The sequence below is a fragment of the Poecilia reticulata genome, linkage group LG17, assembly GCF_000633615.1.
Source record: "Poecilia reticulata strain Guanapo linkage group LG17, Guppy_female_1.0+MT, whole genome shotgun sequence".
Taxonomy (NCBI): domain Eukaryota; kingdom Metazoa; phylum Chordata; class Actinopteri; order Cyprinodontiformes; family Poeciliidae; genus Poecilia; species Poecilia reticulata.
Genome location: NC_024347.1, coordinates 18,065,959 through 18,082,269, shown reverse-complemented (window position 1 = coordinate 18,082,269; position 16,311 = coordinate 18,065,959). Strand labels below are relative to the sequence as shown.

At 37.9% G+C, this 16,311-nt stretch overlaps 1 protein-coding gene across 1 annotated transcript in view; it reads left to right on the top strand.

Moving 5' to 3' along the window:
- The first annotated feature begins 8,402 nt into the window (after positions 1–8,402).
- The window catches only part of tnr (tenascin R (restrictin, janusin)), a 170,276-nt gene continuing 162,367 nt past the window's right edge, over positions 8,403–16,311 (top strand). The window contains exon 1 of the mRNA XM_017309882.1: positions 8,403–8,750. The gene's annotated coding sequence lies outside the window, so the exon portion shown is untranslated. The remainder of the gene's footprint in view (positions 8,751–16,311) is intronic.

Below are 16,311 nucleotides of genomic sequence, written 5' to 3'. Positions count from 1 at the left end.
TTGAATTTGAGACACACATACTGTTCCGGGTCAAATTGACCCGCCAATTAAAATCAAGATAAATGAGTCATGCAGAGAGTATTTATGTTCCCCTCCACTTGTACTGAGTGTCCACTCAGTGTGGGTGGAGTTTACCCACGGGAACAGAATAGGTTCCCATCAAAAGTTGTATGAACACCTGCTTTCTCGCAGTTCATCGTGAAGAAAAGAGAGTAGGGAGAAAGTGGGTTTGTGTGGTGTGTTGTGTTGTGTTTGTGTGTGTGTGGTGAAATAAGGTTCATAGCTGTAAGGACACAAACAGAATTGGACATTTTAAATCTTTTTTTGCACTTTAACTTGACTGCCGGGTCAAATTGACCCGAACAGTATCGATGTAACAAGTAGATGCAGGGGGGGCTGCAAATGTGTAAAATGAATAAATTTTCAATTTATATGTAGAGTTCACCTATTAAGACAAATAGAAAAAGTTTCATGCAATAAAAATACTTGCAACTATTTTAAAAATATTTTTAAACTTTGAAACGGGTCAATTTGACCCGCAACATAATAGGAGGGTTAAGTCTTCAAGCTGCGATTTAAGACGCTGGTTCTGCTCTCGCTGTTGAACCGCTGCTATGCTATATTTCACAGACGCTTCTGCTCCACCTGGTAGTGACTCTCACACCAAACCTCTATTCAAAGCTGCAGCATCTAACTTAAAAAAATAAATTTTACATGCGTATTAAAACTTTCGCTGTCCTCACATAAGACAAATAATCTCTGAAAAAATAATCGATCTCCTCTGCCTCCTCCCTGTTCTGCATAATTATTCCGCTCAGTCAGAAACAGCCAATCCGAACTAGCAGTAATCAGCTATCCGCAGTGTTATCAGGAAGGTTTCATTCAGTAACTCAGGTGGCTTAAGGTGGGTCTTTATTGTAATGGAACCTGTATTTGCCTTTGAATGTTAAGTTTTACATTTGAATTTCTTTGGCAATGTTGAGAGGTTTTATTTTGACTTTTTGCATTATTTAGCCCCTTCCGAGCCTTCAAATGTTTTCAGTCTGTTAAAGATAATATTACCGATAGCAGTACAATTTGCACAATGCCTGTTTTGTTTTTATCTTGGAAAAAGTTATTAAAAACAAGTTTTTGTCTAAATTAAGGTGAATTTATGGTTCCTTTGTCCACATACTGTAACTGGTAGTGCTTATGATTAAAAAAATAATAATTATGGGTGATCGGTATCGGCAGGAAAAAACCTGATCGGCACATCTCTACCTTTAACACAATATGATTAAGTGCCCGTTTCAAGGTTTACAAACATACCCCACTGCATGTATGCAGGCGATGCATACATCCAGTGATTATAGAAGCAGGCAAAGACGTAGATCAAGGTAAAACTCAAGAAGAGCGATGAGCAATGCTTACACAAGAGTGATTGACAGCGGTAATATCATCATCCTGGCTCTGATTGGTTGTTTCTAGTTAACACTGAGAAGGCAGAGAATGATTGAATTAATTTTTTTCACAGAATCTGTTTTACACTATGCTGTGACAGTTTAAAAAATTATGTAAACATATTTTTTATTATAAAAATTACATGCTGTAGGTTTTAAGAAGAACAATATTTGAGGATTCTTTTCATTTCTTGTTGTAATGCAAACACATTCTGTTTCAGAGCATATTCCTGTTGGGGTACAGATGGAATAGATTGCTGATTCATTACAGTGTGGAGACACATGGGGTTATAGTTAGCACTTAACTCAATGCTGGAAAGTGTTATTGATTAAAGTGGGCATCTAAAAAACCTTTATATCTTTGATCTCCAGAAGAGTGCCTGTAAAGCCTTATTTGAGGAGGAACACTACACACTGTTCCCTTTGTGTTTCCTCTGTGTCTGACTTGTGTGTGCTTTAAAGGTACTATACAGGCTCATGGTTCATCTCTGCAGGAACAGTTTTGTCCTGAATCATGAAGTAGCTCACAAAGGGGAAAAAAGTGTCTCAGAATACATCCATTCACACAACATACGCTCTAAACTGAAATTTCACTCAGAAGAGATTTTTACACCCCTAAGCATACAGTTCACCTTGCTATTGTTACTTTTATTTATTTATTTTTTTTCAGGTAAAAGATTGCAAGATTAATTGTGTGTTGCAACCAGTCTTCATTAAATACAAAGAACGTTGCCTAGGGCTTCAATTTTCAAGATAAAAAAAAGAATAAAAAACATTTGACTACATGGATGCTAGAAGAATATTGGAAGCAGCTGAGAGCACAGGGAAAATGGGTCGAGGTCGTACGAGTGATTGAAATCATTTCTTACTGTAAGATTTCTCAAATAGCCCCTTTCTGAGACCCATAAATGACAATAATGGGATGAATGGCTGGACAAAATGAGAAATGTGACTGGCATTGTAGCCAGGAATGCTTTGCGAGAGAGAGCTAAAGAAATGGGGAACTTGCTGGAGCAGCAGAGAGCACTGAACTCTGCACAGTACAGCTTGTTTTACTGTGTTTTGCATAGAAATAGCTATTTGGAATAATCAGGGTAGCTGTTTGGAAAAACATGGTATTCACATTCCGAGAGAGGGGAAACAATATATTGCTGCGCAAGTTTATTTTACATGAATGCATGCAAGTTTTATCCCCTGATCCAATTCAACAAATTGGGTGCGTCTTTGCGCTCATGAGTGTCTTTGTATATCCTCCAAAAGAAAGCTGATGATTTCATTCTTGGGCTTCACTGTAAATACTCTGATCTTTACCATAARTATTAAAATGATGCAGGATAAATATAAGGCTTGAACCAAGATTAGGCTCTTGCTCAATGAATATCAAACATCATGAGGCGAAGTCACAAACCCTCACAGTGCTTTTATCACTGTGTTTAGAGGAGGGATCTGTAATGTGTGGCGAACCCACGCCAAAGGAAGCTACTGTAGGTACAATATCATTGTTAACTTAAACTTTTGAAGATATTTGTGACATATGATTTTGAATAGCTATGAATTGTATTTAATTTGGCGCGTTACATGGAGCGGGCACTCTGTGTACAGACTGCTGTGGACTTTGACACAATCGGTTCGGAAAAGTCCGAATAAAAACTACAACGTATTTCCAGAGTATGCAAATACAATAACTGCCCCTTCAATGAAACTTTAACTCTGCAGTTTTGGTCTCAAACAAAAGAGCTGAAAATATCTATTGAAGTTTGAATTCTAGTCTCTAATGTAGACATACTGAAAGTTATACGGAGACCATTACACTTAAACCTTGGGGAATGTAATAAACTTCAAACTTTGTTTCAACTTGCTTATTAATGAGGACACACAATAAGCCTCTGCATTTGCTGAAATGCTGCAGTGCCTCTGAATTGTACATATGGTGATGGAATCCAATGAAATCTTTCTAAATAGACATTGTCTTTCAGGGTAAATTATGCACTCTATTTGCCTTTGCAGCTGGTTCTGTCAGGTTTATGTTGGCTATATTATCAATGCAATTCATTTTATGGTTGCATGAATCTTGCCTGTGTAATTACACATGAACACACACAAAGTTTGTCATTGTAATTTGGAATATGGTATTCTATTGCTGACTGGCCAAATAAATTGCTGGATACAGGGAATTCTTAAAAGTCCAATGTACAGTACGTCCTGTATTTTATTTACATTCGCTTGTTCGTATTTTTTTTATTCCTTCGACATTTTGTTGTCAAGGATGAACAGAGTGCGCTGCTTACAAACAACAAATCTTCAGCTGTAATGTATATATTTTTGGGAGTGTTGTTTTGACAAGTGTAGCCACACTCTCAGGGCTTGATCGCACTTAATGTGTCTGAGTGTGTGGTTTTTCTATCTGTGCGCATCCTTTCCTACAGTTTCCTGACCGAGCTTTTCTAATTAGTTCGCCGTGATGACTCCTCCGTAAGCAGGCAAGTGATCTCCTCCAAAGGCGGTTCATCAGCTGTGACAGCTATAGCATCAGGTTCTCTTGCTATACCTGGCTAATGGCACCCTGTGGATCTCTTTCTAGGCCAGCTCCTTTTTATTCTGCCCACATATTCTGTTGTACACAAACTCTCTTATTATCCATCCTTGTTTGTTGAAAATACTTACTTACGTACTCTGGTACTTTGGTCGATTTCTACACTTTCTTCTGTGTTATTTCAGTGATTACAAAAAGGTGAACGGATGCAAACACACTGCTGTGACTTCCTGAGAAGAACTCAATACTAAACATTTATTTTATTTTATTTTATTTCAAGTAACAACATAACAAGAATTTTCAAGATATCGTTGCACTTCTGTTTTAAGGTTCATTCTTCTACAGCTACACGTCAACAGCGAACACAAACAAAATCTTACATCTCCAAAAAATTATATTTTAAACCATCATTTTTTTTCTTCCGTTGTAACACTTGAATAATTCATTAAAAATGCAAACCAAAATGTTGCATGCCATTAAGCATTCAGAGGAAGGACTCGGTTCCTGATTTGATGTTTAAATATTTGTATCTTTGCATTCATTCCTAATGAGGCTTTCAGCCCTTCTGGGCATGCTTGGCATCAGAGATATTCTGCCAGTATTTGTAAATAAAACCTTTCAGTGGCGCTTTGCAGAAAAGGTTTGATTTCTTCTCTGCTTTCCACAACATCACAAATCTGCTCAATTGAATTCAGGTCAGGAGACACGCTTGACCGAGCTTTATATTTTCACATTTTTTTAAATCAATTTGTATGATCGTTGCACTGTGTCATTGCCAAACTTCTTGAGGCCGGGAGCTGTCTTTTCATGCATTATTTGGTGCAGCGTTTGAGTGTGTCATTCTGCGACAACAACTTTTGTATTCGTTTGAGTCCAACCTACCCAACGTTATTTCTCAAGCTTTCTCCCATGTGTGTTTGTGAATTCATACCTTGCAGTTTTGCTACAGTACTTTTTATTCTGGGTTTCTCCAGAGTTGATTTTTACACAGACTGTTTCTTAGTAAAAGAATCCAGGAATGCATGAATAACCTATAGGTCAAAGTTAAATATTCAAGGATGACAACAAGGATTTCTTTTCTTTCTGTTGTGGTTTCGAGATGCTTTCCCATAGCCTACGCTCTGTTCTACCTTGCATTTGGATCCCTCCATGCTTCTGTGACCTCCCCCGTCTTTAATGTGACGCAATAATTACAAGGTGATGCGGTTTAAAATAATTTAAAGGTTTACTTAAATCAATAAAGAAACAAGCGGTGTGTAAACCTGAAGAGGATTTACCACCCATCCACGCCTAATGTGTGTTTGTGTGTTGAAATTTGTTCACAAATACCTAGAATGTTTCAGTGAGGTAAGAAGTATTTTGAATTCATTTCTTAAGCTGTGAAAACTGAATATTTGCATATTTATTGCCTCTGAATTTTTCAGTGAGAGATTAGGCACATTGCCGATGTTGTTTTAGGATTTTCCAGTCATATTACAAAGCTAAATATCAGCTCATCTGTAGGGGCTCTGTAGCATTTTAATGATACCAGAAGTACATTTATATGGACTCAACTGACTGGTGTACAGCACTACCGGAGATTTCCCTTGTGGCCTGGCGGGCTAGTGGGATGCTGGTTTAAGCCCGTGGAGAAGCTGCCGCGCTTGCGGCGTAGTTACGCAGAACCTTCTCATTTTGCAGTGCCAATAATGTCTCAAATATCTTATCAAATACCTTCTCCAGCTTCCCTCCACTTCTACCAGGCAGATCAGCTCAGTGAGCAGCCTGAGGGATCTGCAAACACATGAACGACCGCTACAGGGCCAGCCGCCTGACAACGAAGAACGAAGATCAGAGAAACTCATCCCAAATACCCTGGCCTTTGTGGCGCTTATTAAAAATTCAATGGTCACGAAACGAAAAAGGTTCAGCCCTACCAGTGCCACATAAATTAATCTCCCTGTTTGCCTCTTGCATCTAGCAAAAGGATACACAGTGCAGCGGTTTTAGCATGTCGTGCAGGGCTGGCCCACGGTGGTATAAGGTCTTAAGCAGAATATGATCTGGAGCCCCCTTTTCCTGTTAAGAGCCACACCAGAAAGAATGTTTCAATATAGATTTGGTGGAATTTAGGAGATGGGGACAAGTTTAATTGGCCAAGCTTAAAAGCAATCATTGGTAATTTATTATTTACTAAGGTGGATTTGTGAACAAACCAAGATAAAACACAAAGATTAAACTTGTAGCATCAAACTGCAGCTATGGTCACACAGCAGTCAAATAAATTCTGATGATTGTATTTTGCACTTTTACAGGCCGGGATTCCTCAAATATGCATGAAAGAACCAAAGCAACTCTCCAGATATGTTTATAATTGGGGAATAACATGATAACATTGTATGAAGCTCAAAAGAGTTGATTTTACATAACAAGTCACCTTTAACAATCATAAATATAAATGAATTACCTTTTTTCTTAAACTTAAAATGATGCTTCATCTGATCTGACCAATGATCCTTTTTTWAAAAATATTTTCTCTGGTGATCTGCCAAAGATCTTCCTCTATTGGTTTTGTTTGATAGCGTAAATATTCAGGGTTTTAAGTGGTTGGTTCAAATTTAGCTGAATTTCTCTCATTTTCTTTTAAAACCAATCTCATTTAGGGTAAATTTTCAACACACACATGCTGAAAACATAAGTTGAGATGTGTCTCAATTGTATAATTTACAAACGGCACAACAAGCTGTTGACATGTCCCTTCAAACATACGATCTGTTACACACAATTGGTCATAACAATCTGATTCACTACAACTATACTGATTTTTAGCACATTAGCGTTACAGTTTTCTAAAGTTTGCTGAGATGTAGATTCTAAAAGCAGTGAAGACATCCAAGTTTTTCTGAGACTACTAATTAATATCGTCCCTGAAGGCACCAAGGACTGGCTAGACCATGAGTTCTAAAACGTAAGGCATCGCTGGCACAAAGTAAATGTGATTTCAGCAATGAAGCAACTCTCTTGACTATAATTAGAGGTACTTCATTAAATAGTGGAATAGCACTGTAACCGGTCTCTCTCCTGCTCTTTGTCTATCCACGTCGAAATAGAACCGTCAACTTTACTAATTCAACGCTTATGGCTTTACAATGGGAGACATCTGCTCACCGTATATACAGTTAGTGTTTTTCACTTTTGTTGAATATCATCCTCATTGTTTTTGATTTTTTTTTTTTTAGATGGAAAAATAATAAAATGCAAATGGAAAATAATGAATTGACTACAAGTATGACATTTAAAATGAAAACAAAAGCCAACATCAACAAAAAAAGTGTCAGTCATAAAAACATAATTAATATGCATCTGAAGCTACCACAGCTAATCATATTAAATTAATCTTAAAAGGATTAAAACTTAATCAGATATGACATACATGTTAAAAAGGATAAATTACGAAAGATTTTAGGTCTAAGATATCGCTTTTGTCCAGGGAGGATAAATCTGCTCCAATCGCCTGTTTATTTTCAAGAATGCCACAAACATTTCCTGAAACTGTGTTTGGTTACATCGCATCATCAGCATTAATATATGTAGTAAAGATGATTCTGTTTTAGCGGCTGCAGCTCCAAAAACTCTTTGGTGACAGAAAAGTCTGCTTTAAAATGACTCATGTTTAAAAAAAAAAAAAAAAAAAACTGACCAGATGTTTCATACTTTCAAGATCTTTAGGTTCCCTTCATTTAAAATATATTGGCGTATTAAGAGAATAAGAAACCTACAAATTGCAACATTTATCACCACCCTAGATGAAACAATACTTTCCTGATGGTAGCGCTCTGTTTGATGAGAAGAATGCCCTCAGCTTCCGAGTAAAAGCAGCTGCTTAAAGTCTAGATGGGAAGAAAATGATGTGGATCAGGGTTGTCAAACTAAACATCTACATCTCCTCACAGTTAGAGGGACATTATTAAAATAAAAAAATAACACTCACAATGAAACGTTAATTTAGTCTTCTCTTAGATTTTCTCTTTAACATCAACAATTATCAATGGTTCATTTTAACAAGTAACAGGAGGAAACTGGGGGAAAAAAAAAGAATATCTACCTAGATGCGTTTCTCAGCAATGCATGGTGTTTCTAATGGTTTTCCCTCTCCCCTTTCTAGCTGATGCAAGCTGAAATCCTAGAGCAACCTTCATGTTCTCTCTCTTTTTTTAAAAAGAAAAATATAAAAATAAAATATATAAATATATAAATTCGGACCCTCCGAGCAGCACGGCCACTAGAGGCTGCACAAGCAAAGATACATCGATCAGTTCTGAGAGAGGTGAAAGCCAGAGGAATCAATTGAGAGAGCAAGAGAGAGAAAAAAAAGGCAGATGGTGAGATCGCATGCAGTTCAACTCAGCAAAAAAAAAAAAAAAAAAAAAAAAAGAGTGACAGAGTGAGGGGATAGCTGGAGGGGGTGTCAGGGGSAGAAACCGGCAGCCAGGGTGAGAGCATCTTCAGCTCGCTGGAGAGAGMGCGCGCGCGAGGGAGAGAGAGAGGGAGCGGAACGCCAGGCTGCCCATCCTCATATTTCCTTGTGCGTCTGTGTGAGGCTGTGTGAGCGGCAGAGAGGGCTGAGCACATCTGACTCTCGTGGAGGCAGCAGGGACTCATTCCACTTGGCCAAGAGAGATCGATGCTTTTACGTGGAGCCGCACAGGACGGCTGAGCGCCCTCCTGCAGAAAGTCTGCGCAGCGCCACCAAGAAATTAAAGAGAACAAGACTGAGTCCATCACAAAGCTCCGAGCGGGTGAGTTAACTTGAGCTTTTTTTTTATTCTTTTCTTTTTTTATTTTATTTAAATGGAGCAGAGTCTGATCTGCATGTGCGAGCTACTTTGTGGTAAGTGCATGTCTACCTGTCTCGGATCCTCACTCACGCACAGCTTTTTGCACATTTGTCAGCCTTTTGAAGTTGCTGCATCATCTCAGTTTTTAATTTTGTGCCAGAGCGTTACRGTCGTCGTCTAGGGCAGGTGATTAACTGGGGAGGCTCGGCATCAATCAAGGCGTTATCGCGCCGAGCAGAGGAAATCACAACAATAGTTGCCTAACGACCCTTTATTGTTGGGTTGTTGAGAGGATATTTTGTTTGCAGTGTGGTTCAAGTGTGCTGCAGGAGCTTTGTGTCAAAAGCCTGGGAAAACGTGTCTGCAAAGCAAGTCCCGCTTAAACAATTTAATAAGGGTCACTAAATAAGCTTGCTTTGAGGAAAAGAATGGACTGGTTGATGCTTYTGTCAGATTGTCACTGTCTTAATTGAAGTTGATGTTTGTTGAAAGTGACTGGTTATTACGCTCTGTAGTTTCAAATAGTTTTTTGTCTGGAAAACAATTAATAGACAACTGTAGCTCTGAATAAAACCTCCCATATACAGATAAATCTTAACATTCTGTGTTGATGTGACTTGGTGTTTTTGGGGGGGGAGGTTGTAAATAAAGTGCAGTTAAGCCCCAAATTTTTCATAGCCTCTTAGTAGATTTGCAGATTTGGATTTAATCTATTTTTATCCACCCAAAGAGTTTTTTTCTTACTCTGATAGTAAGACAGACGTTATCACGAAAGATGATTCAGGAATGTAAAAGTAGTGTCAAGTTGAAAAAGAAATATCTATTTTTTATTAGAATTTTACTAGAAAATAGCATGTTAAAATTCATCCCTTTTTAAATGATTAATGGAAAATCTCTATTGACATAGCTGTCAAATTCTTCCTATAAATCTGATGACCAGCTTTTTGAATGTTTCCACTGGACTTTGAGTCAAAATGTGTCGGGATGAGCCCCAGATCTTTCATGTTAGGTTTTTTCTTGTCATCACCTTAATCGTTTGCTCCATTCACTGATTCTCTATCAGATTTACGTCAGGACTCTGAATTAAACACTCCAAAATGTTACTACTTTTAATCAAAAGAAACATGTGGATAAAATTAAAAGATCACCATAAACTTGAATCCACTACTTATATAAAGACTTTTAGTCTTAACTGCAGTATGATTTCATTTTGCAACCCAAAAATGACCTTTTTCCAAGCATGGTTGATGTTGTTCTTAAATTTTTATGCGCTGTACTTCTTTTGACAGTAATTATAAAGCTTTCAGACTGTTGGAGAAATTAATTAACTTGTCATTTTATCTCAGATAATTTAGCATGTTTCAGCTACTCTCTCTTGTTGGCATTTAAAGTTGATGTACATACATTCAATTGTGGTTTGAAATAGCGAGTCCTGCTTGAATGATCAACTCATCCATCTGAACGTGTCTCCATTCCTCTTTCAGTCTCTGCTCCTCTGCCTTTGTAACACCCCAAACCCCCTCACCACACACCTCCACCCAGTGTTTTGCTGTGAAGGTTATTGCCATATATCGAGCTGGTTTAATTTGTCAAAGTCCGACAGACATATTGTCCATGGTCAAAACAGGAGAACAGGTTGGGGTTGGGGATTCGATTCAGTTAGATAATAGCACAATATTGAAAGCAGAGGTGATGTATTCAGCTCTGGACCTGTCTGGAGGAGGACAGACTGAGAGGGGGGAAAAAAGGCAGATGTGGTGAAAAATAGGAAGACAAGCAGAGAGAAAACCATCATTTCATGTAAACGCAGAGACTGATCGGTTGATTTCCAAGGCTTTTTTTTTTCCAACCAAGGTGATATGATGCTTGCGAATGGGAGGGCTTGAGGTTATCATTCCTCACACAAAGCTTGGCTTTCCCTTTCTCCCATGTGAGACCACTACCATTAAGCTGAGACACAAAATGTGAGGGATCGCTCACTCTTTTTTTCCAATCGTTCTCATTGTGATTGCAGTGGACCATTTTTTCTTAGGTTTCTTCACCTCACCGGCTATTTACCTGTTCAAGTCTTTGCACTGGCTTTTATTGTCTCATATCTTTATTTGAAATCACATCGATTTGGTCGCATGCTTAAAATCTTGACCTGATTAAATAACGATGATGTCAAAGTTTAGATTAGCATCTAAATATTAGTTTTTCCAGTGTATTTTACCTTCTTTGTTTTTAAAAATTTGTTTTCATGTCTGGATTTCTGATTCTATGTTTAACACGTCATTAATTACATCTTGCAGAGTCGAACAAATCCAAATCTACACAAATACTTGCTCAAGTCTTTCCCACATTCTAGTTTGCATTTTTAGAGAGTCAGTTTAGATAAGAGCCTGCGCTTTAGTCTTTGAATTGCAAATGGTTTCAGTAAATTACTCGAGGAGCAGGTGGTATTAGTGAAATATTTCTCACACTCCCTCCTTTTCAGGGCTATCGCCACCGTTCTCTCTCCTTTCTGACTTTTTTTTCCCATTTGTTTCAGTGCCAATGGGCAGCTGAACAAGATTGCAATTGTCTGCGTTATAATTAATAATTTACATAATGCTTTATTTTGATGGGAGTTTTATTCCCCCACCGCAGCCCCCCTCGCATTAATGTTAATTGTGTTAGCTAAGCTATACGGTCATTACTTATTGTTAGGAAGACAGTTAAACGCGCGCATAACCAGCTGTAATTATCGACCGCGGCGTCCATCAGATAATGTGCAGATTTAAACACAGAGGAAGAGAAAAAACAGAGATAGAAATCTTTAACCATTGGGTTCTAATATCCATCACACTAGTGTATTATCAATTAGATTAGTGCGACTCTACTACAGAAACGGCCGTCTGGCGGTTGTTACACAAACATGAAAACAAATGCTTGTAATTGAGCATAGAATTTGAATTAGGGAGATTGTTTGTTTTTTTTTTTTTTTTTTTCATATTTTTAAGGACCATGTCTGTAGCTTTTTTTTAACATTGTCAGTCTGTGTGCTGAATCCTGAACAGGCTGCTTTGATTTATGTGTTCGAGGTGAAGGAGCAAGACACGGGCATTTGTCTGAACAAATGCCAACTTTTTCCTCTGTCACTTTCCTTCCATCTTTTTGTTTACTTGTTCTGTGCTGCTTATCTGCTTTCCTTCACTTACGGTTCTCTCCATGAGATGTCACGCGTATAATAATCTGGCTTGTGCAGCGTATGAGTGTGCAAGATGTGGATGTCGAGTAAATTTCATGCCAAATTATTGTGTATTCATCACCATACTGTCGTTGTATATTGTGAAATAATTAAATCAACTTTGCCTTAAATGTAATTTTGGTTAACAGTATTGCGCTCTTTTATACGTTTGTTTATTTAAGGAACGTGTCGTTAAATCTGAGTTGAAAACTGGTTCAAATTAAGATCTAAGAGTAATTAGATTAATAGATAATTGATTTATTAAGTATGCTCCTGTAAAAATGTTAAAATGTGATGGCACATTGAACTGCAATACAAACTTTTTATAGCTTAAATGTGACTTAAATCATGTCATTTCAAGTTAAGACAAATTTATCTTTTTAGGGTAAAAAAGATATGTTTTTTACATATCTGTTTTACCTTTTAGGTTCAGTTTAAGTAATCATTCTTCTTTAGCAGGATTCTAACGCCACACCTCGACTGGCCGATTTTCGCTTACACCCACTTTTTACTACTTTATTTCCAAATGTGTGAGGAAAACTATTGTATACACTCCTTTTCAGGCCATTGGACTGACTTGAGAATTAAGAAGAATCTAGATAATTCTTTTTTGTTTTGCGCATGTATAATTGCAGCTTGGCCATATTCAACAAAACTCACTTTTTTTAGTTTGAATAGAAAGTTGCACATCAACATACTTGTTAATATCCACAAAGACGCTTTTCATAAGTGGTGAAAACACTTTCTACAAATGAGATGCTGCTGTCCAAATGTTTGGTTCATTGCTCATTGCAAATAACGGATTTAATGGAGCCAAGATGTTCGTATTTTGCCAAACTGACAATTTGAACAGCTTTACTTCAGCCAATTCATTACAGATGAGTTTTTTTTCCGTCATTACACAGAGATGATTCAGTCTTGTATCTTTAGCAAAGCACTTTGATTTGTTGGCAGCACTTACTGCTATTTGCATAACTTTATACATTTGTGTGGTGAAGGCTGCAGAATCTGGGAGAATGTTTTTAAATCTTATATTTAGGATTATGACTCTGCAGGAGYAGCATTGATGTTGACAGTAGCAACATGCCAAAATACAAAGGAAAGCAATTCTGAAACGTGTTAATGATACTGCAAAAACAACTCTAAACATACGACCAAAGCTACGATGTAATAGTTTGAATCAAATGATGTGTCAGAATGGTTCAACCATGTTTCCAAGGTAAATCCAATTGACCTGTGGTTTAGCTAGAAAACTGCTGTTCACAGCTACTTTATACAATGCAACTGTGAAGTAGTTTCAGTTTTTATAAGTTTAGACTGCTGCTGCAACTGCTGCAAATTGTAGCTTGACAAAGTTGAATACAAACGCGTACGTCACTTTTCATATTTTTACATTCTACTTTGTGTTATTCCATCATGTAAAAATACTAGTTGGTAACAAAATCTAAAAAAAAAAAAAAAATTATGAATAGTTTTGCATGACACTATATGGGTGTTAGATTTGCTTATGTCAAAACGATGTTCTAACGATGTATTAAGATCTTGAAGGAGTTTCTTTTCTGTAGAGCAAATTTGATTCAAATTAAGAGTGAGGGGCATCAGTATAAGTGAATATGGGATTCAATCCAAATAATTTTATCCGACCAACGCCACCAACATGCCTAACATATCCATGGATACCACTCACACCATAACTTGCAGATGATTTTACTTGCCGTCCTTCGCTGAAAACCATTGACGTGGTTTGATGATCCTGATCGTAATAATTATGCGCATGGTGCGCTCTAATTAATGAAGGTTAAGACTGCTCAAATAAATCCTTGAGACAATAAAACATTCAGCTTCACTTTTCTCCTCTTGCATTAATCGTTCAACCACACAGCGCTTCACAGGGGTCCAATTCACCAACAGGAGACGGGATGATTGTACCAATTATGTTCATCTTATCAAGAAGCTCGTCTGTTTGACGGCGCTGCTTCAGAAAGAAGGCAGTGTGTGCGGGCTTCTCTTCAATTTCGGGGGGGGAGGGACACAGACAGAAGGGTTGATGGAACAACAAGTTTGCAGTATTCGCTGAGAATGGGATGTCTGATCGAGTGAGGTGCTGTAAATTTCCCATATGTAGTTTGCGAACGGTGTAGAGTGACAGTGCTGAGTGTGGGTAAAACAAGAATCAATGAGGATGTCCAAGACGCCCGCTCTCTGCTACATGCAGGAACACCAATAAAAGACATTTATGTTTTCAAACTGTTTTGATGCCATCTGCTTTGACCTCACAATCGACTGAGCCGTTAAAGTTGTCGGAAGTGTATTAAAATAATTGCGCTGCCTAGCACAGAGGATTTATGGTGGTGGGACAGGGAGCGAGTATTGGGGTTTTTAAGGCCTTGTGRTAGTTTTTGTTTTACTGTGTGTTAAACAGTGAACGAAGAGGGCGAAAATGGAAAAGCTGATAGGATCATAAAACGCAGGGAGAAATGTGAACTGCCCACTTGAAATAATGTGGGCAAGATGGAGGGCTTTACAGTCGAGAGGAGTGGAGATCTTTCTTCTGTTCTCTCCATCCTGTACCTGAAAGTCGTGTTTTCCACACGGGACGACACAGGGGAACTGATAAGCCTCTGATTTATATTACAGTGTGCCTTAGAGATGTGTTCACCTTGGTCTTTATTTTCAATCTGTTAAATCACAGACGTATAAATTTCTTATTTTGCCAGAATGCTTCAAGCAGAATAGAGAGAGTTCAGAGTTCAGCCGAAGCTCCTTGTTGGTAGTGTTGCTGCTCGGYTTATGGTTTTTATTATGAAGTACTTTACTAGAACGGTTTCATTTTTATCCTTGCATCTTCCTATGCTCTCTATGATTTACAGTTGCTGGGGGAGGCCACGTTAATGTTCCTCATTAGCTAAACTGCGTGTATCTAAACTGGAATTCTTCCACTTCAGCAGCTACTTAGCATCTGGTGTTATCTCTCCCCTTGTCCATCTTTCTCGCTCTCTCATTTCCTTGTCACTTTCCTTCCTCATATGTCTCTCTAGCCTTCAGTTTTTTGTTTGTTCCCGCTCTCATATGGCTTCACTTTCAATTYCAGAAATAATCCTTAAGGGTTTCCCATCTTTTTTCACAATCTTTTCTTCAAACGACATTTACCGCTCCAGTCACGTGTCGGTGTTTGTGCATAGACTTTATATCAGTGCCAGTGCATGCGTCTTGTGATATCTATAAGMACATTGCTGCATGTATGTCCTTCTGGGAGAAGGGAGTGTTTCAGATGACCTCTGTGCTACTTGCTTTTAGTCCCTTACTGTAAAGTAAAAGCCTCAAGTTCAGGCGGGAGCCCCCTCCAGGCAGCCTGTGAAGAATGTTCATATATACAAACACGGCGACTCAAGAGACACCTTTAGCTGGAGGGTAAAACAGCAATGGTTCACCTCGTGTAACAGCTGTGCTGCAAAAGGACAGAAAAAAAAGCTGATTTTTGAGATTGTGGCTTGATACGGTTTAAACTAGATATGCAAAWGGGCAGTGTTATTTGTCTTCCCGGCACATAGTGATAATTCAATGCACACTAAAAAAACCTTTAGCTGTTTTAAAAATGTGGTATACATCAGACGAAATTTGACTTTGCAATTTGATGCCTTGAAATTGGCCTGTGTCTCTTTAAGAARCTGTTACTTTTTCTGACATTCCCCATCAKCATGTCGTCATGACGATGCTTCTCGTTACGCCATTAAACCAATGACAAATTGTCATTGGTTTAAACAAACTGTAGATTTAATTTAGCTTCAAATTGCTGTAGTCCAATTTCATGTTTAGCTCGTTTTTATGCATTTAATTTTATTTTTTGACATTCATTTCAGATGGATATTTTTATGTATTGTTGTTTAAAAGCCTCATCTGGGATTTCTTTTTTTTTTACATATTGACTTCTGTACATTTAGGTTGTGCTTTTGTCCATGCTTTACCCAAGATCTTCCCTATGTCATATGCTTTAGTTTGGAGGAAAACGTGTTCATTTCTGGAACACAGAACTGAAAAATGACTGGACTTTGCACATACTTGTTTGAACACCTTCAGGCATCTATAAATTCTACCCAAGAATAAAGCAGACAGTTGATGGTCTACGGTTTTCTTCCATGTATCCAAGMTGATTATTTTATAAATTTTWTTTTGTGATTTTYACATTGTTTCAACATGYGGAAKCTGAGCCTTTGGGGTGTGTTAAAATATACCAAATGTGCTTTCAAATAAGTGAATAATACATCAGTAGMTTAAGTAGCAAAAAAGAAAATATATAGTCTGAGCTTTCCCCAA